Source organism: Lissotriton vulgaris, chromosome 11 (assembly GCF_964263255.1).
Source record: "Lissotriton vulgaris chromosome 11, aLisVul1.2, whole genome shotgun sequence".
In the NCBI taxonomy this organism is placed as follows: Eukaryota; Metazoa; Chordata; class Amphibia; order Caudata; family Salamandridae; genus Lissotriton; species Lissotriton vulgaris.
This window is the reverse complement of record NC_141699.1, coordinates 405,577,159-405,603,692: the sequence shown is the minus strand read 5'-3', so window position 1 is coordinate 405,603,692 and position 26,534 is coordinate 405,577,159.

Here is a 26,534-nt window from a genome sequence, read left to right as displayed (position 1 = left end):
AAAAAGATGAAGGGAGGAGACAAGGAAAAATCTATGACTGATTCAGACAAGAAATCTTGGGCCAAATGCACAAACTCATTTCCCCATAGACACATAATGAATCATCTGGCCCCATGTTTCAGACGCTGAAGCATTAAGCATGTGTCCAGCTATAAATGCAAGCTGCTACAAGTGTAAAAACAGGAATTTTTAAAGAGTGCAAATGTGATGGAAGGTGGGAAAAACTCAGAGTGAAAATTTCAGGGTCCAACAATACTGATAGGGAACAGAATTGACAGTGTGAGTGAGGATGAAGATGTGAAAGTCCTGGTTGTGTGCAAAACGAACACGAGTAAACAGACTGTAACTGCAGTATGTGAACCACACTGGCCTCCCAAATGTTCTGTAGAGGTTGGTGGAGTAGAGGCGGAGTAGGGGTGCCAAAGTGGGCAGAATCCTGTTCTCTTTTTATGCTCATCAACGAAGACACTTGGATTACTCTTAGAGGGTTAGATTCTGTGGAGACTGATGTTGAGCCCCAAGGTTACTGTGGAGTTCAAATCAAATCAAATCAAATTTATCTTTATTTCGATTGTTTAGAAGCAATCATAAAAGTACAGCTAAAAAATACATTGATTACATTATTAAAATACATAATTATAGTACAGAAATTCATCAATCAATTCAAGGGATTGAGGCTCAGAAATAAAAGTTTAAAATTTAAAGTGTTTTTACAGTGCATTTAAATGTCCATACTTTTCCTAGTGCGCATCACATCTTTTAAATATAATGTTATTGTTGCTACACATAGGTGGTTGTCAAGACATTGAATGTTAAGCATCGCCAAACGACACTGTCAATGTCCTAATTCTCTTAATAATGGGAGTAAAACATTTTTCCTTGTTGCATCATTAAATTTACAAAACAGGAGGACATGGATAGTACTCTGAGGTGAAATATAATCACAGTGGCAAGGAGGTAGATCATGCGTCCAATTATTAATCATAGGAAAACAAACCAGTCTGTGGAAAATACCAAATCTAAAGCGTGAAAGTAAAAAAAACGCTCATATTTATTTGATACATAGAATAAATAGGGCTGAATATTAAAAGTCGTTAAAACCATTTGATGCTGCAAGACAGAAGGTTTTAAGACCTCCGTTGCAATTCTATGTGAGTCCAGAAAAGCTAGACCCTCCCTCTTCAAATCTTTCTGTGAGATGGCTGAGATACTAGTAGGGTTCAAGAAATAATCTTCTCTCCCAATATCCTTTAAAAAATTACAAACATAATTCACCCATGGTATTTTTGTAGCTCCCTCTAGTTTTAAAATGTCTGTCAGAACATCTCTATTTAAGTGCGTTGCATCTTGTGTCCAGAGCCAGTGCCACAATAGTACAGGCTCTAGTTTAATTAGGTCTGATATATAAGAGAAAGCCAGTTCTGAATGGCAATTGTAGTTAGCAATGCTTTTGGGAAGTGCCAAAATATATTTTAAAAATGAATTTTCAGCCATCTGAATGGGTGCGGGATTTGCATATCCCCAGACCCCGCTACCATAGGTAGCGCCAGCCACACACTTAGCTTTATACATTTTAATTAGTTCTACAGGTGGTCTGGTCCCTAGTTTATTTGAAAAGATTTTAAGGGGAGCAGTTGAGCGTAACAGCTCAAGTTGTTTTGCAGACACAGCTTGGGTCCACGTCTCATTTTGAGCGAAGAGTATCCCAAGATAGGAGAACTGCTTGGCAAAATCGAGTTTCAGTCCTGCTATAAAAATAGGCCTCTTGGGTTTACTTTGCCTACCACAGTACATAGTGAAAGTATTTGTTGTATTGACTTTCAGGCCCAGCTCATTCATAAAACGTGAAAAACTATCAACCACACGTTGTAGGCCCACTTGAGTATGTGACATAAGTACAGCATCGTCAGCGTACAATAGTGCTGGTATTGGGCGGCCACCTACATAAGGGGGATCCGAGCTATCATTGCACAGAACTTCTTCCAATCCATTTATATAGAGGTTAAAAAGGAAAGGGGCCAGGACACAGCCCTGCCTGACCCTACTCCTGATTGGAATGTTGTCGGTGCATTCTCCCTTTAGGCCAAAGCGAACGCAGGCTGAGGCGTCGCTATAAAAACGCTTAAGATAATAGATAATATTAGATTCAACCCCAAGTTGTTCTAGTAGTAACCACAGCTTAGAGTGGATCACACAATCAAAGGCGGCCTAGAGATCAACGAAGGCCAAAACAGGTTACCCTGTTTTGCCCTCGTATACTTCCCGACCAACATTAAAAGGTTCAAACCCTACTCTACTGTCCCCAGGCCGTAACGGAAGCCATACTGGAGATCAGACAGGACAGACTTTTCCTCTGCCCATTCCAAGAGCCGCTCCAAAATTACTCTCCCTGCTATTTTTGTAAAGGAATCCAGAAGGGAAATAGGCCTATAGCAGGCCGGGTCATGTCTATTCCCCTTCTTATAGATCGGGACTATTATAAATTCCACCCAGGTGGGCAGGAAATCCGCAACACAGCTGGCATTGAGCACCTGGACCAGAAGGGGTGCCCACAGCGAGGAAATGGTCTTAAATATATCTATGGGGACCCCGTCTGGGCCAGGCGCTTTACCGCTCTTGCTTTTACTCAGAGCTTTTTCAACCTCCTCGAGAGTAAAGTGCAAACTTCTACTGGGAGGATGGTCAAGAGCAGGGTTCAAAAATCCTACTTGTACTTGCTCCTCCCCCTCATATACTCTCGAGAAGTGTCTAACCCAGTCTGAATCAGGGATTGCTATTTCTATTGTCGGGCCAACCTCTTCTCTAAGAAAGGGAGTTCTCACGAGTTTCCAAAAACTCGCACTATCATTCCTTGTAGAAGCGGAATGGAAAGCCTCCCAAGCTTCAGTCCTCAAAGTATTCTTCCGATCTTTAATTGCTATTTTATATTCTTTCCTACGTCTACCAACATCCTCATTAGATCTCGGTTTTTTATGCAGCGCCTTCTTCAGGAGCGCATAGGCCTTAGTGCACCTAGAGTCAAACCAACTGCCCCCTTTATTTTGGTTCTTAAATTGCCTCGTAAGGGAACCTTTAATTTCATTTGATATTGAAAGGAAGGCTGCAAGGCAGACTTCAGGTGGTGAATCTACATCTAGACACGTCATTATCTCCAGGAACCATTTGTCAGTAACTCCTTTAATTATCTCTGCCTCATTTACCATAGCCCATTTTAGCGTATATTAACGCTACCAATGGCTACATTTGCGTCCAAACTATCGCTTTCTTCCTCATTAATCCGCGTGGATACAGTAGGTAACTGGATGGTCACACAAAGTGGGAAGTGGTCACTACTGTGGAGTTAATTGCCTAAGTTGGACTTCTTCACTACCATGTTGTCGTATAGGGGCATACATACTGAAGCTAAGGTATATGTTGTCAGGAGGAGAAAGACCTTACTAGGATGAAGAGGGCAACATGCTCTGGGAATTGTGTTAGACCCTAACCATCCTGAGCAGGTGTTATTGATGGTGAAAGATGAAAGTGAAAAGTGGAAACGAAGTTTCCCCAAGTTGTTCAGCAATATGTTGGGTTGTTGTAAACAAATTACTCACAATATTATTTTTAAAAACATAGGTTTACCAAGACTTCTGGAATTTTCCACTGATTTTGAGAGGACCATTGACAAAGGAGTTGGAGAGATTACGTGAATAGGAACTCATAGAACCTATTGAGGCATCAGAATGGCAAAATCTTATAGTTATTGCACAAAAGAGGATGGTAAAATGTATGTGTGCAGACTTAAGAAATTTGAATTAGAACATGAGTGGCTAGCCATCTTTTGCCAAATATTAATAAAATGTTGACAGATGAAAAGAATTCTAAATATTTTTCAGATTTGTCTAGTGCATATCTTCAGGTATTGGTAGATCCTAGTTTCAAACATCCTATATCGTTTATAACCCCTTAAGGGGCATATCAGTTCATTCATATGCCATTTGGACCTGCTTCAGCATTAACCCTTTTTCAACTTTTGGTGCAAAGGTTACTAAGAAACTTGGATAATGTTACATTTTTCGAAGACAATGTATTGGTGTGGGATATCCCCAAGGATTACAGATTATGTATTTGGGTTAATAACTCTGGAAGAGGCTGTTCTGCAATACTTGATAAATCCAGATTTGCAGTAAATCGGTTGGACTAGCATAAATAGCGGTATACACCTGTTACAACGCAACTTTTACAACTACCTACTGTTACAACGCAACTTTTACAACGCATACCATTACAACGTATTGCACTGGGGGGCGCTCTAGGATAGGGAATAAGTATAATTTACTATCCAACACCTTCCCTAGTGTCCACGGGGACTGGAGTTAGAATAGTAAATTATACTTACCACTATCCAGCACCTCAAAGCGCTATGCGTTGTAATGGTATGCGTTGTAATGGTCGCTTTGTAACAGTAGGTAGTCGTAATGGTATGTGTTGTAACATGGTACATCCATAAATAGGGGACCCCCTCTTAAATACTTCTGGCCAGGGAAAAGAGAGGAAAACAACAATACAGCGAAACAAAATTCCCTCATGGCCTAAATACTTTTCATCTTATGACACAGTTCTCATATTTCACAAAAGTCCTTCAAAGTATGACAGAAACTTTCATCAATTATGTTTACAGTAATTTATTCATTTTTTTGTATCAAAAACTATTTTCACTTTTTTTTAAACATGTATATTTTCTATTTGGAATTCATTATATTCTTTTAGTCAATACATATAAATGGTAAAATACAAATCATCATATATATTTCTCAAATTTTATATAAAAGATAAACAAGATACCCAACAGACCGCATACCTCATCACTCAAACACACTTGCATACTCTTCATATATACATCTAAACACACATCCCTTCTCATCCAAAACACTCTCTTTTCTTCTGTGGTTAAGGTAACACAGATTGTTATGTGAATTTCCACGCCAGGTCGACGCACGTTTCGGTGGGCTTGTACCACCTTCCTCAGGACCTCGACAGAGAAAAGCTTGTGCGGACACAGGGTATCTGGAATAACAAATACAACATAATATACCCATACCATAAAATAGAAGGACAATTAATTACACATTGCAATATATGCCTATAACTAATACTTGTGGTTGCATTGGGGTACACGTACACTGACAATTTATGAGCAACTTGGAGAACCAACTCTATAAAGTTCACTATTAAGCTAACCCTTTACACAAAAATGATTTTACATTATTACCAGCACAATGCCAAAAAACCCCAGTAAAAAGTCATTTTGACATCAGTTCAGAGAAAGGGGAGGAAAAGAAAAGAAAGAAAGATCAAAGAAAGAGAACAAATAGTCTCTCTGCACCGTAGTGTCCCTTGTTTCAGCAATTATTCATCTAAGACATTCTTACCCTCTAATAACTGTGATGATGCGCAAATGCGCTATTGAGCGCTGAATGGTTACTTGATTCAGTTGTCAGTCCTAAAGCAATAGTAAACACTAGTTAACTATCAGGTATCCCTTATGGTTTTATTACTGAGATGCCAAAATTTAGATAAAGATGTCCTTACCTATAAAAACATACGTGTAAGAACTTTATTGTTATATGATTCCTTTTTTCTTATTTGGATAATCCCAAGTTGATTCTTTGGTAGAGTTCTCTGAAAATAAAGATATATATATACGCCTCACAGTTAGTCTAATGTTTTTCCAAGAAAGAAAACCAACACAGGATTATAAAGCAAACTGACCTTGTTGGCATCAAGAGGCTTGTCTTTATGTTCGTTCTTTTACTAGATTAGAATTCAACGTTTTTTCATCCTTTCAGTTCTATGTTCAAAAGGACGTACTTTTCAGGAAGCCTGAAACAATATGTAGAACCACAGACATATTACTCATTTACTCACTACCCTATCAGGTGTAGTTAAGGTTTTAACCTACATATTGTCTTTGCAATCTTCTATTCAAAGCATCTGCTTTGTAAGGCCAGCAGTCACCCAGTAACAGTATAGTTCTTATCCCAATGGTTTATCTTTCTCTTCCTCAGATATATTTTCCCTGTCTGTGCTGCCCATATTTTCCCCTAAGTTGTCTTCGTTCGAGCTAATACCACACAACTCGCTCTCTCATATCTATTTCGTACAGCGAACATGAACGCAGTAGCGCTAATTTATTCGCCCATAGCATATACAAGTGCACTGACGCGGAAACAGATGGACTATGTCAGGCACAGTAAAATGTCCAGGTCTCATAGAGGAAGCCGACATACACAAAGTATGACTGTGGGGCACATTACCCTAATGGCATAATCCTATACTGGTCACACATGTTGACCCCAACTGCTTCACTCACCCATATCGGGAAGGGGGGCGCGCTATTGACTCGGGCATATAGGTCTTCCCTACTTCCCACCAACTCAACACACAGCTTATCGTCCATTTCCTCTTGTGTCACCGAGTCTACTCCATTAGAAAAGGCACCGCGGAGGGAAACTGCACCTGAAGCCAGTTTAAGGATTGTCAGTGGCGCGAAAAAAAGGGGTCACGTGCAATTGAGGCTTAGTTTGTCGGTCACACCTTGATGACGATCTAATCCTATATGCTAAGAACAGGCGCCATCTTGTAGTGTGTTAAGGCGCTAGTTTTAACCAATAGGGTACTTATACCTGCTTGATACCGTGAGTGTATTTCTATTTTGTTTAGCTATAGCATCAGTTAATCATGATTTAGACAGGATATTGCCCAGATGAATCAGCATAACAGTGTGTCGTAAAAAACTGTGCCCAGATACGCGCCGTCGGTGTAAATACAAAAAATATGACCACCTTCATGCCATGGATGTAAATACAAACATAGGACCATCATAACCGTTGCAAAATATGCGCCATTTTGGAATGTCCTAAAAATGATTTAGCATCATATTGGGAGAATATAAAACGGAAAAAGGCTCATATTGTATAGCATTTTAAAGACAAGGTAATACTTGCTTTTCTTAGTTAAAGGCAATGCTGTTCTTGCCGATATTTAAAAATATAGTTTAAGATTGCACGTGATACCCAGATTCAGTACTAATGTCTTCAATAGTGAATGTCAAGATAAATGCAGACTCTAAGAAGATTAATATATTGAGTTTATTATCATCGTAATGCACATTGGTATGTTAAAAGTTCTTGGTGATATACCATGATATGTTCTCATTTAAGCCTTTACGGACACCATCCAAATGGAAAATACAGAAACTTTCCCGTTTCTTGCATGTAATTTCCATTAATTGACCCATTTTAAGTTGTACCTTCTCTAATATACACCATTTTAGGTCCAAATCAATGTGATTGGAATCCAAACAGTGTTGTACTAATGGGGTTGATGTTTTTTTCGTCCTTGCAGCGGATTTATGTTCACTGAATCTTGTCCGAAATTCACGTCCTGTTTCCCCTATATACGCTAGACCACACGGACATAGGATGTAGTAAATAATATAACTACTCCTGCAATTAGTCATGGATCTCAGATTCACATTTACATTGTTGTAATCGATGGAATCAGTTATTATCGCAGAATCACATGCATGACACGACCCACATCTATGATTTCCATGAATCATAGGGAGACCGGTGATAGATGTCTGAACTTCTCACGATTTCTGTTTGTTTCTTGTATGGACCAGCCGGTCCCTAAGGTTTCTGTTGCGTCTATATGCTATCATCGGTTTTGGAAAATGTGTCTCGTCATCTGCTACATCTAGAATTCTCCAATTTTTATTGATAACATTTTTGATTTTATAATTCAGAGACAAATGGTTGATAACACAAGTTATTTTGCCATGAGGTTCTCGTTTGGTACCACTCAATAAGGCATCCCTATCATAGAATTTGGCTCTCTTAAAGGCCTGACGTATCAAGCGGCGTGGGTATCCTCTCTTTATTAATCTTTCCCTCAATGCTTCCCCATGTATCTGATAAGTCAGATAGCTGGGTACAATTCTGACGGATCCTAAGGAATTCCCCAAAGGGGATAGAATCTTTCTGACAATGGGGATGAAATCTCCCGAATTGTAGTATAGTGTTTTTCGCTGTTGGTTTTCTGAATAAGCTCACTTGTAAAGTCCCACTATTACCCTCAATTACAATATCAAGAAAATCAACCTTCTCAGTACTATAGTTGGAGGTAAATTTCAGATTTGTATCACTCGCATTAAGCCACAGGATATAGTCTTCCAATTGTGTTGCGTCACCTCGCCAAAAAAAAAAATATATAATCGATAAATCTTCGCCACAAAAAAACATTATCAAAAAATGGGGCGGCTTCGTTATAGATGTTTTTTAGTTCCCACTCCCCCATGCATGTGTTCGCTACACTGGGGGCGCAAGAAGCCCCCATACTGGTACCCTTTATTTGTTTAAACAAAGATCTATCAAATTCAAAAAAGTTGTTAAGGAGAACAATCTTCAAACATTCAGTTATGAACTCGTCTGGTCTATTATTGGGGTATCTTTGTAGTAAGGATGCCACTGCATGTAACGCCTGACATTGAGGTACGTTGGTATAAAAAGCCTCAATGTCAAGCGTTACTAAAATATATGTAGTTGAATTAAATACAATACCCTCAATCTTGGCAATCATGTCTCCCGTGTCACGAATGAAGGACTCATATTTCTGTGTCAAAGGGCACAGGAACGTATCCACATATGTCGATAATGGCTCAGTACTTGAGCCTATAGTTGAAATTATTGGTCGCATAGGTGGCTGGCACTCACTCTTATGCGTCTTTGGGAGACCATACATCGCCGGTATTACCGGACATGTTTTATTAAGGAAGGCAAATTCGTCATCACAGATGTATCCATTTCACAAGGCTTCCTGAGTCATTTCCTTTATCAATGTATTTAGTCGTTGGAGTTCTCTTGGATGAGCTGGTCTATAATGTGGTCATGTGAAATATGAGAACTATGTCATAAGATGAAAAGTATTTAGGCCATGAGGGAATTTTGTTTAGCTGTAAATCGGTTGGACTACTTAGGACACACCTTGCCATGTGAGGCGATCAATCCCAAACTCAATCCCTTGGAAGCAATTAAAAAAGCTCCTTGTGCTCTCTGTGCACTCCTTCCTTGGATTGGCAGAATATTATGAGACAGTGATTTATTGATGTTTGAAGATGAACACGAGTCACCTGTTTAGCGTCTTCGATGCTCATGACGGCTCCCGGCCGTCATGAGTCACGTGGTCGTGTGCTGATGACGGCCGGGAGCCGTCATGACAACGCCCGCGATAGGAATGTTCAGCACTGCGGCGGAATTCGCGCCGCAGTGATGAGGTTAAGTAGTGTCACCATCCCCACTCAGTGTTTCGTCAGTGTTTTGAATGTGGCCTCTTGCTCAATACATTTTGGGCATGTCCATGGTCTATTCATTATCATTATTCAGTTATCATGAACTCAAATAACTAGAACTTGCACCTTTGCCATGCATAATTATGTCGTCAATGATGCAATTTTAGTTGTCACCAGTGATGTTATCAATGATGTCATAGAACATGTAATGAGTGCTGTCCTAAGCACTGCTTGCAAGGCAGGAATTTATACAATCTTGAGTTAACTATGGTCAATTTCACTGTTTCTTTTCGTTTCAAATGTTATGTTTTAATTGTTATTCTCAATTAACTATACCGTTACTTTCACCTTTGATTTTTTTAGTGACGTAATGTAAGGTAAGATATTGTTGCCATACCTAAGGCCCTTCCCTTTACCCTATTACTGTTTAGAAGCAATTCAATCATTTAAGAAGAGGATTTTGACCTAAGCAAATGAAGGTCTTGAGTATTTGGGTTCATTCCTGCTCAGTATGATGATTCCAGGAGTTCTTCTCCATGCTGGAATAGAGTCACACACCTCAGCAACACATACATCCACCAGGGCTCAGTTACTGACTAGCTCAAATGGGTGGTGATTGTCCCACTGTTGAAGTACTCTGCAGACTCCTAACTCCTATACCACTATTGCTTCATCTCAGATCAGTAAACCCCAAATGAACAAATTGAAAGGAATGTCTCGAAAAACTGTGGGTGCAAACCCCAATCAATTATTCTAAGTAATGCCTGCAAGAGGGCACGGTCTGTGCTAACAGAAATGAGATTACCAAATTTTTACCTTGATGAAGACCTGTCAGAGTTCACATCCTCCTTGACCTAGCCCGTGCCTATGGCCAACAAAAGCCTTAGAAACATGTCCATAAGGATGACAGAAAGCTTACACTGCTTGACAGAAGGCAAGACAGAGGCCCTAACTATGGAGAGAGGATCCAGTGATGCCCTGCCCTTCACATACTTACCAACCTGCTTACCAACACCATCAACAGCACAAACAGTAAAAATCTAGGTGTCCTGTTCGAACCCCAAGATGTCTTTCAGGTCGCAGTTACAAGTGGAGATTAAAGCATTGACGGCTCTCGACATTTTGAACAGTGGCTCCAGCATGGCCTGGATTAGATTTTGCACCTGCAAGTCACAAAATCTACAAAGACATGGGAACATACACATTTAAAGTGATAGAAGGGTGTGGCGTGTCTCATTTGTGCCACTTGCGATGAACAGGTTTTTATTGTGCATGGCAAGACTGACTCTGCAATGTAAGCACTTAGAATCAGGAGTGAACATAGGTCAGTCACTGTGACATTTACAAAAGAGTAGGTACAGTTGGCCTCCTACTCAATCACTCATGGGCTTAAAACTTGGTAACACAATGTCACCAGCCAACAATACAGGACAATACAGACTCCTCTATGTGTGCATCCTCTTCTACCATTTCCTCCAGAGGCATGTGAGACAGGCAAGTGGCTGCCATGTTGTGTGCCCTGGGGATATACTCAGGCTTAAAACTGTACCCTTCCAGATGTTACACTGGGTTGTTATACACTTATCTCCCCTAAAAAAGAAGAGAAATAAGAGATGCTTATGGTTTGTTTTTGTCAATCGCAAGCTACCAAAAGCTCGCAGACACCTTCTGAGTAGCTCACAGCCTTGAGTTCATTTTTAGGTCAAGCCTGAGAAGCATATGCGCTGCTCTGCGAGGCATGCTGTATTCAGATATGGAGATAAAGCTCCGCCCACTCTCCGCCCATATTTGTCATTGGCTTGTGACATAGTCCTTTATAAACTCTGGCTTTTCATTGGTCAATAGGCTTAGTAGTCCCGCCTTAGTACCACCTTGTCTTATCTTGTAACCTCCCATGAGGATTGGCCCTCTTACGTGTGTAGTTACTCAGTAGACTTTACTTACAGTCTCCAAGCACTATTTCATTAAACGGTTTTCACCTGCCTGCTGTTGCAGGCAAGACACCTTTCTCCAAACACTTTCCTTTGTTTTTTTTTATAGCACTGCACACCACAGTGGCGTGGTGCCTTTGGCTTATTTGCGGCACCGAACGCGGCTGCATGGCCTTTTTTTCTATTTATTCTCTTTTTTTGTTTACAAGCGTCCCATGCCACGCTTAGACGTTAATGGCGGCCGTGCCCCTTTGTTTAGACGAGCTGCACCAAAAGAAAGGTCCGCGACCACTATTAAAGTGAAAGCGCTCTATGGGGCGCATTTTTTTAAAAAAAGCATTTGTTTGTCAACTTGAGAAACAAATGCTTTTTTTTGTAAAAGCGCCCCATACCGCGCTTTTCTTTAATGGTGGCCGAGCCCCTTTCTTTAGACGCGGCTCATCTAAACAAAGGGGCGCGGCAACCATGAAAACCAAAGCACGGCATAGGGTGCTTTAAAAAATAATCAGCTACATTCATGAATCATTTTTGCGGGCGCCAACGGTGCGAATCGTAGAATTCGGCCGTTTGCGCCCGCAAAAATGGCATTTGAAATTCATCATTGGGTCTTGTACTCGCAATTTGAGAAATGGCAAAAAAATGCGATTTTTCAAATTGCGATCGCATTTAAGGAATCTCAATTTGAGATTCCTTAAATGCTATTCATGACTCAATAAAAGTCGCTATTTACCGCGAAGTCAGACTTCGTGGTATATAGCGAAAACTGAGAAAAATGCACTTTTGTGCATTTTTCTCAGTTGTATGTTACACACACACATGTCCTTTGGACATGTGTGTGCGCAACATGACTCTACATTTTCATTTCAGGGGTGCTACAGGGTGTCCTTTGGACACCCCTAGCACCCTTGAAATCGCATCCTTATTTGCGATTAGCAAATTGCTAATCGCAAATAAGGAATAACTCCCCATTCAATCCTATGGGCCTTTAGGCCCATAGGAATGAATGGGGAGTTATTCCTTATTTGCGATTAGCAATTTGCTAATTGCAAATAAGGAATGTGTAGGAATCGCAATTTATTTTGCGATTCCTACATGAATCCCGTTTTTTGAGTCTGTAATAGCGATTCCTTATTATTCGCTATTACAGACTCGCAAAACATGCCGATGATGAATCGGGCTGAATATTTTTGCAATGCAATAGGTCTCACCTTTGCAAGGTTTTAAGCTATTGTCATTTACAATGCCAATAGCTCAAAGTATCATAAATTCAAAACATATTGTATTGCAAATGCTTGTTAAATAAGCACAGGGTCACATTTTCCTTTTAAATATAAGAGAAGTGTGGGTTTATTTTACATTATCATCATCAGGCTGCAGCTAGCAGGACCTGAAAATGAGCAGTGCTTATGCCCCAGGCTGGGACACAGGGGTCAAGACCTGAAACACTGAGGTATTTAACTCTTAAATAAAAGTCCTTGTCAATATAGGAGCATGACAACAAAATGCTGTTTCTGAATGTTTTTAAATGGGAGAAAATTAAAATAAAGTTACCCTAATGTTTACATTAGCTCTTCAATTTAATTTTCTCCTATTTCAAAGTGTTGCATTTACAAATCAATCAATCAATCACGGCATTTATATAGCGCGCTACTCACCCAGGAGGGTCTCAAGGCGCTGGGGGAGAGGGGTGTGTCACTGCTCGAACAGCCAGGTCTTGAGTTGCTTTCTGAAGGAGAGATGGTCTTGGGTACGTCGAAGGTGAATGGGGAGGGAGTTCCAAGTCTTGGCTGCCAGGTAGGAGAAGGATCTTCCTCCGGCGGTGGCTCTGCGGATGCGTGGTACGGTGGCGAGTGCGTGGCTGGTTGATCGTAGCTGGCGCGTGGGCGTGTAGTAGGTCATGCGGTCGTTGAGGTACTTGGGGCGTAGGTCGTGTAGAGCCTTGTGTGCGTGGGTGAGGAGTCTGAACGTGATTCTCTTGCTGACGGGGAGCCAGTGCAGTTCTCTCAGGTGTCCGGTGATGTGGCTGTGTCGGGGGATGTCCAGGGTGAGTCGTGCAAAGGCGTTCTGGATGCGTTGTAGTCTTCTCTGGAGTTTGGCTGTGGTTCCGGCGTAGAGGGCGTTTCCGTAGTCCAGTCGACTGGTGACGAGTGCTTGGGTGACGGTCTTCCTGGTTTCAGTGGGGATCCATCTGAAGATCTTGCGGAGCATGCGTAGGGTGTTGAAGCAGCCATATTTTTGCCAGCGGCCAGTAGACACTTTGTAGTATGAACTTGTGGCACAGAACATACCTTTCGCCATATGTGGCATCATTACGTCTATCACAAACCTGGAGTATCCACGGGTCTATATTATATATTCTGTACCCTGTAAAAATCTGCAAGAAACAACACTGAGACCGACGTCACAAGACCAGGGAAAAAAATCCTAAAGAAAATTACGGATTCCCATCACTCACCCAACCTGGTGAGATGCATCATCATCTGGGTCTCCTATTTTTAGACCAGACTAGTGGCTCTAAGGGCTAAAACCTTATCATAGTGATAGGGAGCCCAAAGATGTTTTAGTTTGATTGTTTCTGGTCCTACCAGATGAGATTGTTCCACCGCTAATCTCACTGACATTCCCCGGAACTTTGACTTACTACCTAGAATTTCTCTCCCTCTTTACTTGGACACTAGTCCCACCTCTCCTCCTCTGATCTCCTTGAATGGGAACATTACAAATCCGGCTCCCCACGTCCAACCTCTCCCCTCTCCTAATCCCTTGGATTCCATCCAAACCCTGACCCCTATTCACTCTCCCTCCATAGACCCAAGTCATTCTCGCCCCTACCTAAAACCTTAAACTTTTTCCGCTCAATAGCACAGCAACTGAACATAATGGAGCGTAAAATTAACTCCCTTGCTGCCGATTTCCTATACTTACAACAAGACCAAGTCAACAGGACCAAGCCATGTGCTCCCCCTCCCCGGGTAGATTTGCTCCTACCCCACTCCATACCTCTCCCATGGCCCCAAAGAGCACCCCTTGACCCTCCAGTCCGTCACCGAGTACGGCACTTCGACCCAACCCGGATCGCCAACCCTTTTCGGTACCGAAACCTGATGAGATCAACAACTCTTACCTTGCTTTGAGCCAGAAGTCAGCCCCATTCCTCATCCCTGTTATTATTGGCACAAACAGAATCCCTAAAACTGTCCACTCGCCTAGACCTCCTGCTCAATACTCCTCTATCCACCTAACTCCCCCCATCACCAAGGCTCCCTGCCCTCTTTCTTGCATGCTCCTAAACTGCAGATCAGCTGTACAACACGCCACAGACATTGCTAAAGCTCTACTTGCAGAAGAAATTGACATCGCTTTCCTCCAAGAATCCTGGCTCAATGTCTACTCCACCCCATTCTTGACATTCTCACCCCTCCAGAGTACAACATCATCAGACAAGACAGGCCGATCAAAACTGGGAGGGACTAGCCATCATTCATAAAGCTGAAATACAGATTACCAAACTTAAACCTGCAGAACACCTTTTGTTTGAATACCTGGGTATCGAACTCACTGCCAAGGGCACCTCACCCATCAAATTCCACACCATCTACCATCTTCCTGGAAAGTGTACCCTTTTCCCCAAAGAACTAACAGACCTAATAACATGGTTCTCCATGCAGGACACTAAATACGTGTTCCTGGGTGACCTCAATATCCACTGGAACAACCCAGAAGACTCCACTGTCCAGAACCTATCCAACCTGCTTGAAATATATAACCTCAAACAACTCTCCAATAAATCAACTCACATCAAAGGTGCAACACTGGATGCGATCATTACCAACAATGAACTGGTCTCTCTGAGAGCGATTGCTCCCATTGACTGGTCCAACCACCAACTCATTCTGTTCTAGATTGACGCACTTGTCAGCCACCAACATATTTGTGAAGACAAACCTAAACACTGGACCAGAAACATCAAAGAAGTCCCTTTATCTGAACTTGAATCCAAGATTCATGCCCATCTTCAACTCCAACCCTCATCATGGACGGCCGATGACCTCACTACACACTTTAACTCAAAAGTGACAGAGGTTTTATACCAAGTATCTCCACTCAAACTCAGACAATTGAGGCGAACCAAATCTAAACCCTGGTTGAACGTGGATCTGAATGATGAAAGGCGTCAACTTAGACAAACGGAAAGGTCTTGGAGACTAAACCCTTCGACCTTGCACCTAGCGAAACTTAGATCTGCTCGGCAGGCATACAAAAATAAATTTTCAGTAAAAAGGTGCCTTTCTTCCGTAGCCAATTAGATCTGGCAAAAAACAGACCGAAAGAACTCTTCAACATTGTCAAAAGCCAAACAAACTGCACTCCCTCTCAAGAAATCAAAGCCACCAAAGAGCGATGTGAAGAAATTGCCACCTTCTTCACTAATAATGTCTAAAAAATGTATCAATCCTTCATCCAAACAGCTAACCCTCCTTCCCTCTTAACCTGCCCCCCTTTAACCACCAATGACCAGTCAAAAAGAGTTCTTACCAAGGACAATCAGGTCCACCTCCAGCTAAAAAACACTGTGCATTGGTCTGACTTTGAGCTAATATCGGAAAACGAGGTCTTCAGTATAATTTCTAACCTAAAAGCTTCCTCCCACACTATGGACCCCCTCCCATCCACAATCATAAAAGAACTCAACCACACCATTTCTCCTTTCTGGACAAAACGCCTCTCTCACCTCAGGCTGTGTCCCAGACTCCCTTCAACTAGGACGAATCACACCCATTCTCAAGAAACCAGGGGCCGACCCTAATGATCTTAACAACCTCAAACCTATCTCCAACCTCCCATTCCTTGCAAAAAACATTGGAGAAATGCGTTCACCAACTCAACATACACATCAATGAGTTCAACCTCATCGACACCTTTCAATCAGGATTAAGGAAAGGCTGTAGCACGGAAACAGCTATTCTCAACGTTTCTGATGATATTCACAAAGCTTTAGATGAAGGTGATGCCTGCCTACTGATCCTTATTGACCTACCTGCGGCATTCGACACATTAAATCATGCAGCTCTTCTGGAGACCTTGTCGAAGCGCTACAGCATTAATGGCACAGTACTAAAATGGTTCACCTCCTTCCTTCAACACAGCGCGCAACAAATTAAAATCAACTCCTGTCTCTCAAAGCCACAAAAAGTCACACTTGGGGTCCCACAAGGCTCGATCCTCTCCCCGTCCCTCTTCAATCTCTTCATGGAGCCCCTCACAATCATCTTGAAAAAAGCTGGAGTGAATTACCACCTTTACGCTGATGACACCCATATCTAATTCAAAATCAAGTCTCCCAGCAACATCCGACACCTCAATTTCACTCTAACCGAGATCCAAACTTGGTTCAACACTAACCACCTAAAGCTCAACACAGATAAAACTGAACGAATCCTATTCTCTCCAAAAAGCAACCATCAACCAATCCAAGAGTGGCTCAAGCATCTGGTTGCCCTTAACTCCCCCTCGTCCTATCCGACTCAGTTAAATCTCTAGGCATCACCCTTGACAAGAACTTATCAATGGAGGCCCACATCCAAAACTCTGCAAAAAGTGCTCTTTTCTCTCCAAAACACCTCAAGAAATTGAAACCTGTTCTTCCCCATGATGACCTCAAGACAGTAGTCCAATCCCTAGTTCTCTCTAAAATCGACCACGGGAACGCCATCCTAACAGGGACTCCAAAAGCTCACCTAGCCACACAAAGGACAGTGCTGAACATGGCCGCTTGACTCATATCTGGAGTAAAAAGATTTGAACACATCACTTCCGCTTTCAACTCCGTCAACTGGCCTCCCATGGAAGGGAGGTGTATTTACGAGCTGGCCTGCATCACACACAAAACCCTTCACTCTCCGGCCCGCAACTACCTGAACAACAAACTGGTAAGAGCAGGTCAATCCAGAACACTGAGAAGCTCCAACTCACTCCTTCTTATTCCTCCGAAACTGAAAAAGAAAAGCACCCAATACCGATCGTTTTCTGGCAACGCTCCCAGGATGTGGAACGCTCTCCCAAGAGTCCTCAGATGCAACCCCTCCTTCTCATGTTTCAAAATGGGACCTGAAACTCCATCTCCTTAACAAATACTTTCCTGACCAACGTCAACTAACCTAGACTTCAATATCCGAGTTGACTCCTCTCTCTCTTGACATTCATGGATAGTTGGTGACCAGACTGTGTTAGCCACCTTTTGTTCGGTTCTCTCCCCCTCCAATGCACTGTTTACTTATTTTTCATGCTGTATTTTTAGGTCTCGCCTGTCGATGCGCATGCGCATCGAGCAAGCGAGACTATGGGGGCTTATCCACTCTTTATCCACACTGCAAGGAATCGTGGCGATTCCTTGCAGTGCCCGTGACTTTTAAGCTCAATGCGCATGCGCATTGAGCTTAAAAGCGCGTGCACATGGCCCCAGCCGCCTGTCTTGCCTACTCTCCCGCCCCCTCACTTCTTGATTGCACGGCCGCTAGGCCGTGCCTCCCCTACTCCTCCTCCTACTCTCCTCCCCTCCCGTCTGTTCCCGCACTCCTCCCACACCCCCGCTCCGCCCCCTCACTCTCTCTGCCCGCCCGCTCTCCACTCTATCAGGCAGCCAGCCGCACTCCTCCCACACCCCCGCTCCGCCCCCTCACTCTCTCTGCCCGCCCGCTCTCCAGGAAGTACTGAAGCATGCTCGGGTGAGCCAGAAAAACACATGTCGAAACAGTTCTCGACTTCCGATTTTGGGCGGTGCACTGCTGACCTTCATTTACAGTTGTATATTGCTCGAGCTCGGCACAAAGGCATTGAAGTGCTTTACATGAGCACTATATTACATTACATTACATAATTTCAGAATCATGTTTAAGGCATGGGCCGATGACTCGATGGATGCTAAGCGGATTTTCCCTTTGTCACCGTGCTTTTAATGGGCAGGGACTGAGTACCTGCACTTCGTTAGTTTGAATGGTAGAGTATCTGCACTTATCAGCACTGCTGCAATATATGTAATGAGGCAGTGCCCGCACGTCATAGAGCAAATCGTTACTTTATATTCTGAGTACCTGTACTTCACGTATCTGACTCCGGCATGCCTTCAGACACCCAGAGTATCAAGCTCGGGCATACCTTCAGACACCCAGGATGGAAAACAGGAGTGACACGCACCCCACCCTGAAGGACATTCGGGCGCACAAGCTTGTAAAATGTAGTAGTGACTAAATGCACCATCTGCAGCATTTGGTACATTACTAGCGGTTCACACTCAACCTTTCATCCTAAATGCGCACCATTACGCTGGGATATATATATGTCAATAAAAACGAAAGAACTGCTATCCCAAAACGAAGACACCCGCATTAACCCATCCATCACTTACTGGACATGCTTTGGCCCGCTAGTCGTCCTTATGGTTACCGTCCCATCCTTAATATATGCCGTTATCTATTTCAGACCCTGGTATCATTTTTGAACACGTAAATATGTCTACACGTTTTTCATTTCACAACTGTTATTATCAGCACAGTAATATTCAAGGGCAGTGTTACAAGTTCGCTTTTTTATCGAATGTATATTTTAATGCGGCCTCTTCTCCACAATCTTATTTTATCCTCTACTCCACTGTAAAGCGCTTTAACGTGGACTTCACACGATCCGCGCTATACATAACCGGAAATAAATACATTAAAATAAACAAGGGAATGGGTAGCATATAGGGCTACCAGTTATTAATGCCCCTCTACCACCTGCCCCTCCCCCGCCCAATTGCTTCTCTCCTTAAGAGAACTCACTGCACAGGAAAACAGTGCCAAGCCCCCCAGGGGGCCTGCGTGCGCGTGCAGCAGCTTTCACGCCAGGCCCAGGATGACACGCCTTCCTCCAATCAAACGGCGCGCTCACTTTTCAAGACAGCCGGGGAAACCCCAATCAACCTCTTTCCACCGCCGCCATTCTCTGAATTTACTCCCAAGGTGCTCCGTGTCTGAAACAAACACAAGTAATTGCCGCCACTTCCTTCCCACCATTGTCCCCATCAGCGCTGCTGGAGGGGGAGGGCTTCTGCCCTTAAACCCCGAGTTTCTTCACATGTTACTCTTCCGCAGCAGCGTTTGCTTGTCAACGTACATTGGTTTATTTCTCAGGAAATACTTCAAGGGTGTTACTATCCTTAATTTTCAAAACAGGGCATTTCTGGCACGAATTTTACATCCTGGCGTGCACCTCGACGCACGGTACAAAAGGAGTGTCTGTGGCCCAATAACAATTATTCCCATCAAGTATACCAATGTAGACACCCCCATTACAAAACTGTGGATGTCACATTCCATTTGACTAGTATTATTACAGCACTGCGAAATGTACATGAGAAAAAACACTGTTTACCGCCTCACAGACTGCATGTTACAATGACCCTACATGTCTTCTAAGAGTGGGAGGCCTCTTCAAAGGGAGATTTTCTTACTGCACACATTTAACCCCTTGCATTCTGGTTTCAGTTATGTACCTTGATTTAAAGCAAATACATTTATAAAAAAAATACCATGGTATAAACCATATATGCAGAGTGTAATAAGTCACAATACCTTAAAGCTATTTTTGAAACGCATAGAAACAACTAAGTATCATACCATTATCGGCACTACAGGTCTTGTGTTGCGGATTGAGTTTCCTTTTAGAGGAAAGTTTGGTTCTGATTTGCATGTGTGCCAACTGGGGCCTCTGGTCAAGAATTGTAACTTCTGTCATTGCACAGAGCCCTAGAACTTTGGGTGGGCTCGCTCACATGGCGGCCATCTCGCAGCTCGGCTAGCCACGCACCCCCAATGAATCACCAAACTTAGTGGAGAATGAATCAAAATAGAGTGGGACATCACAAGAAAAACACACTCACACTCACGCAACGTTACACACCCGAAGCCTCACACCCCCTCACTCACACTCACCCTCACACCCCCTAACGCTCACACCGCCTAACGCTCACACCCCCTAACGCTCACACCCCCTAACAATCACCCCCTAACCCTCACCCCCTCACTCTCACCCCACACCCTCACCCCCTCACCCCCCCACCCTCACCCTCCACCCTCACTCACCCTCAACCCCTCACCCTCACACCCTCAACCCTTCACCTTCAACCTCTCACTCACCCTCACTCACCCCAGCCTCACCCTCACTCACCCTCAACCCCTCACACTCACTCACCCTCAACTCCTCACCCTCATTCACCCTCAACTCCTCACCCTCACTCACCCTCACTCACCCTCCCTCAACCCCTCACCCTCACTCACCCTCAACCCCTCACCCTCACCCTCACCCTCAAACCTTCACCCTCAACCCCTCACTCTCACTCACCCTCACTCAGCCTCAACTACTCTCACTCACCCTCAACCCCTCACCCTAACTCACCCTCACCCTCACTCACCCTCAACACCTCACTCACCCTCACCCTCACTCACCCTCACCCTCAACACCTCACCCTCAACCTCAACCCCTCACCCTCACCCTCACTCACCCTCACCCTCACTCACCCTCACTCTCACTCACCCTCAACCCCTCACCCTCACTCACCCTCACTCACCCTCAACCCCTCACCCTCACTCACCCTCACCCACCCTCACCCTCACTCACCCTCAACCCCTCACCCTCACACAGTGCAATAGGTCTCGGAGCATTTGAGTTACAGCTTTTAGAATTGTTTATGGCTTTTTTTATTTGTAATTCTTCAGCATTGGCTACAGGAAACAAAAATGCTAAAGATTTGCAAAAAAAAACCATAAACAATTCTAAAAGCACTAACTCTAATGCTGCGAGACCTATTGCATTTCCAATGCTTGTTTATCTCTGGTTTGCTTCCTTGCTGCCTGCCCACTATGTAATGCAATTTCCTTCTGTTTTTTACAGTGTGCATGTAAAGCGCTCTGATACCTACGGGTCAAGCTAGCGCTATATAAAACTTTTAAAATAAAAAAAAAATTGCTGGAGAAACAATTCAAGAAATTACCATCCGTCCGATGATTATACCAAAGCATGCTAAATTGGTCCGACAGTACACTTTCAGCAAACCAAGACACAGTCAAGTGAATACATAAATAAAGTCAGCTAACTTAAAACCTAGAACAGAACGACCTACACGAGGCTAGAATTTAAATCCATTAACCGTGTCCTTAGATACTTTCTCTGACACACTGTCTCGCTACTCTCTGACACCCTCTTTTGCTACACTGCAACTCCCAACTTTAGGTCCTCAAGCCCAACCCTCCTTTCATTTTTTTGATCTTCAACCTCTTAGGTCCCTTCCACTGGAACTCCCTTTCACCTAATATCCAAACCCATGCCTGCCACTTTTAGCTGGATTTTAAAACGATGTTGAAATGTAATCTGCTGTGCAGTGGGTAATGTGTAACCGTTTAACCAGACCATTCACTTGTAAATAAGTATGCAATTTATTATCCTGTATGTGTTACCCCGTTTACTATCTCAGGCACCTATTTTAGTTGTTTTTTTCTGTTTCCAAAAACACTATTTTCACTGTTCATTATGTTACAACCAATCAACTACGAGTTATCTACCAACTTTGTTCCACTGTAAAACATTTTTGTTTCACATGTTCTAGTGGGGCTGAATAGATACCTTTTCAAAAGTGCCTATATGGTTCATCAGCAGTGGTGTGGGCTTTAAAATTGTTTATAACTAACGCTGTACAAGGTAAACACAAACAAAGTCACTTTCTTTAGAGAAAAGCAGAGTGATGGCTGAATGTGGCACTGGCATGCGTGAAAGAGGCTTGGAGGCCAGGACAGGGGTATTCGCTACACCAGGACAACGTGGAGCCCTGGATTAAATATTTTAGAGTGGCGAGTCAAAGTGGAGATACTAAGTGGGGGGCTTGAAAATAGGGCAGAGGTCACCCTGGGGTCACCGAGATGTCACCACTGGAAAGCCATGTCATGTCCATTGTGTGTAATGGGAGGTGGCAGGAACGAGCTTGCCTAAGCCTTCCTGAGAGGCGGCAGAAACAAAACCCGCCAGGAAGATGCGCAAACTTGGGAGGTTGTTTTTTCAGGGTGTTTCTGCCAAATAAACACCATTCAACCAACCAGGTGAAGCGTGAAGGATTCTGGGGAGGTTGTTGTGTTCACGAAACTGCTGAAATCAAAGAAAACGAATTTTTAAAAAGTTGTCTTGTTTGCACGAAGTATTTTCAAAAAGTTGACTTCTTTGCTTAACGTTTGTATGATGCAATGCTAGGGGGTCATAATCGACGAAAATAACTTTTCTATTTTTAATATATATACGGAGTTGTGCCCCTGAAACGAGGGCGTGAGCAAGGCAGAATCAGTCAGATGTCAGGCGATTGTGGATTTCTCCCAGATCGAAGCCTCCTCTCGCAAGGCCGATCCCATCAGGGCAGAAATTGAATGATTCTCGGACAAACAGGTGTCTGACGTGCTATGTGGCTGACTTCCGCTGGGCCCCAGCTTGTCGACCAATCTCCCGATTTCCCAGGATATCAGTTCCGGTCAGACGCAGTCTCCCGCAGTGGGGGATACGTTCTTATAATCGTAATGTGTTATGTTCGTATTTATAACGCGCTTCGCCCCCAGAGGAGTTACCGAAGCACATTTTGCAGGCAGGTAGCACGCGACTTTGAGTCCTAGGGTGGGAGTGAGTGTTTTTGTTGCGGCCTATGGGAGTGCCTCGATGTAGCGCGTATATTTAATTGCACACAGCAGCATGGGGGAGAATTGCTACTAAACGAAACGGGCGTAAACGTCGGCCATTGAGGAGCTGATGGTTGGCTGTGAGACAATGCCATCGGGCTGCATTGTCCTCTCACCGGGCCCTGCAGTCTGCCCACTCCAATCACACTAGTGAGAAATCAAACCCGTCCCCTGTCCAGTCAGCGGGCCGCGCACAAAGGCGAGCAATTAGTCCGCGCGGCACCTCGTGGAGCAGTCGATGTGATGGATAATAGTTAATGACGTCCTCGGGCCCGGCCTCCTCCTCCCCGGGGATGGGGATGTTTGGCAGCAGTGACCCCGGCAGGGCCGTCCCAGGGAAGGGCTGCTTGGGTGACAGGAGGACCGGCCTTCATTAGCCACAACAAGCCCTGCCCTGACACGGGAACATCTAGAGATAAGTCATGACAGGAACACGGACTTTGAGAGTAGAAATATATTGTAACACAATGACAGCAGACAACCCCCGCTACACACACGCATCCTGCACGCTCTTCTTGTTGCCATCTACCCAGTGCTTTGTTTTTGCTGGTGGTTGACAATGGCGCTCATTTCTGGGCACCGCAACTTGTTTATTCATCATCTGACTTCAACCTACAGCAAGAGAGAAACAGGCAGAACACGCATCTGCAATGCAATTGGTCTCGCATTTGTGAGAGGTAGAGCTGTTGGCGTTGTAAATGACGGTGTCTTTTACCCATGTGTTTTGGTTTGGAGTGGAGTGGATGTGGGTGGAGTGAAATTATGTTTGTTGGATTGGACTTTGTTAGCTGTGGAATTGTGTGTGGTGGGTAGTGTTTTTATATAGTGGCGTCGTGTTTTTATATAGTGGCATTATGTGGCATTGTAAATAGGGGTGAGAGCTGCACAGAATAGTTTGAAAGTAAGTTAGAGAGGGATAGCTAGTTTGTGCATGAAGTGGTGAATTAACTCCAGATAGAGGAGCAGAAAGAGTGGGTTAGAAAGAGATAAAAAGAAGGGGAGAGCAGGCCACAAACACATAAAGAGGGACTGCATGTGTGCGCAGCTGACATTTCAAGAAAAGGAGGAGAGGGTGGGTTTGAGTGAGGCAAACCTAGAAAAGGCATGGGAAAGAAACTGTGCTCGAAGACCTGAAGTGAACCACATGAGAGAGGTGGAAAGAGTGTGTGAGAAAGCAAAAGAGAAATAAGAGGGAGAGATGGTACGAGAGAGAGAGAGGGACAAGTGGGAGGGCTACCTGGGGGAGATGGGCCAGTGCATAGCACGAGGAGGTACAGAAAGGTAGCACTCGTCTTTAGTGCACCCACCGTTGCTGCATTCAACAGATCCGGGTGGGCTTTAGGCAGTACATAAAGTGGGGTTTAAAGTGAGCATTTAGCACCTACACAACTGTTGCAGTGTTTGGGTCCTTTTTTTCTGTCATCTAGTTAGCAACCACTCTCTGGTCCTCCGATGGACCTTGCTCCATGAAGAGGGGTTTAACCAGCCATCCAGGGAGGACCAGGAATTCGATAGATGCAAACTTATATATTTTTCTTTAAACAAACTTTATTGAACCCTCAGTTGGAGTCCGATATGTTACGTAACAACGAAGGAGTGGACCAGGTCAGCTAGTGGTGTGTTGCCTTGAATGGAGAGTAGGAATCACAAAGACACCCGTGTGGACCTGTATTGTTGGGTCACATTGGGCTGGAAAAAAGTCCCATCAGACCACCCTCTTGGCAGTATATCATCATGTGGGGATAAACAGCCTTTCCATATACCGCTCATGAGATTCTGCGGAAATGGAACAAATGGCGCTTTGTGCCATAATTGTGCCCAAAGTAAAATGTGAAAAAAGTGCAGTGCTAAGAAACAAATGATGAGTAAAAATGACTACCTAGACTAAGCACATAGCTTATCAATACAAGTGTAGGTGTCAAGATTAAAAACACGCCTAGTAGTAAATGGATTGGACTACATCATGGCGCAATGTGAAAGGGTCAACTAGTTTCAGCTCGATGGAGCATTGCTCCAGCTTTCATCAGGACCAAAAATTAGTAAGCTACTGCAACACAATACACTATGGGCCCGATGTAGGTAGGGCTTTACCGATCGGTATTGGCCGAAAATACCGATTTTTGGCCCTTACCGATCGGTAAACAGCCATCGAGATGTAGGGAACCAAAAACAGAACGAATCGGATAGAAAACCGATTCGGAATGAGTACCGAATGGGAAAGAATCCGATACGTACATACCGAAAATCGGATATGTAACGAATCGGAAAAACACCGAATCGGTTACAAAGACCGAATCGGTCCTTGTACCGATTCGTTAGTGACACCGAATCGGAAAATCACCGAATCGGTCCAAGAACCGAATCGTAAGTGACACCGATTCGGAAAATCACCGATTCGGTCCTTGTACCGATTCGTTAGTGACACCGATTCGGAAAATCACCGATTCGGTCCAAGAACCGAATCGTAAGTGACACCGAATCGGAAAATCACCGATTCGGTCCATGTACCGAATCGGAAAAAATACCGATTCGGACATGATCCGAATCGGTAAACATGCCGATTCGTATGAATCTCCGATCGGGAAATTCCCCGATTCCGACAGTTGGGGAGATGTAGGGAGGCACAGAAACTCCGAAATCGGCTCAAAATCGGTAGAATTCACTCGGTATTTACCATGGATTGCAATCAGGTGGTAACCAACTCCAACCCATATAAACAGTCCCAAAATGCATTGCAACTTGCAGGATGGCAGCTTTCTATGTCATTGCGAGGCGGCTACGGCTACAGCAGGAAGAACAGAGGGAATGGCTACGAAATGAACAGGTCTACAGACAGAGGATAACCCTGTTCATGCTCACTGAGGCTGAGATCCTACAGAGATACAGGCTGGACTCTGACACCATACTTGAGCTCATCAGGGACCTTAAGCCATACTTGGACCACCACACCCCAAGGGCACACGCCATCCCTGCGCACGTCCAGGTGCTATGCAGCCTACACCTGGTAGCGTCTGGTAGCTATCAAAGTGGAGCAGCAGCAGCAGGAGGGGTGAGCCAGAGCAGCCTGTCAAGGTTCTTCCACATATTCCTTGACGCCATGATAGACAGGATGGAGCAATACATCTCATTCCCTGCAACCCACGCAGAACTGCTACAAACCAAAGCAGACTTCTACCAGATGGCGCAGTTTCCCCAAGTCATCGGTTGCATAGATGGCACGCATATTCCGATTTGCCCACCAGCGGACACCGAATACATATACCGCAATCGGAAATCGACACACACCATCAACGTGCAGGTGATCTGCAATGCCAAGTGCACCATCACAGACCTGGTAGCAAAATTTCCAGGGAGTACCCATGACTCCTATATATTCCAACAGAGCGGCATATATGCACGGCTGATGGCTGGCGATTTTGGAGAAGGATACCTTCTAGGTGAGCCACATCATCAGACCCCCATAACACATAGTAGGTAGGTGTAATACATGTATGCATGTGTCTAATGTGACCCCTTTCTCTTCCA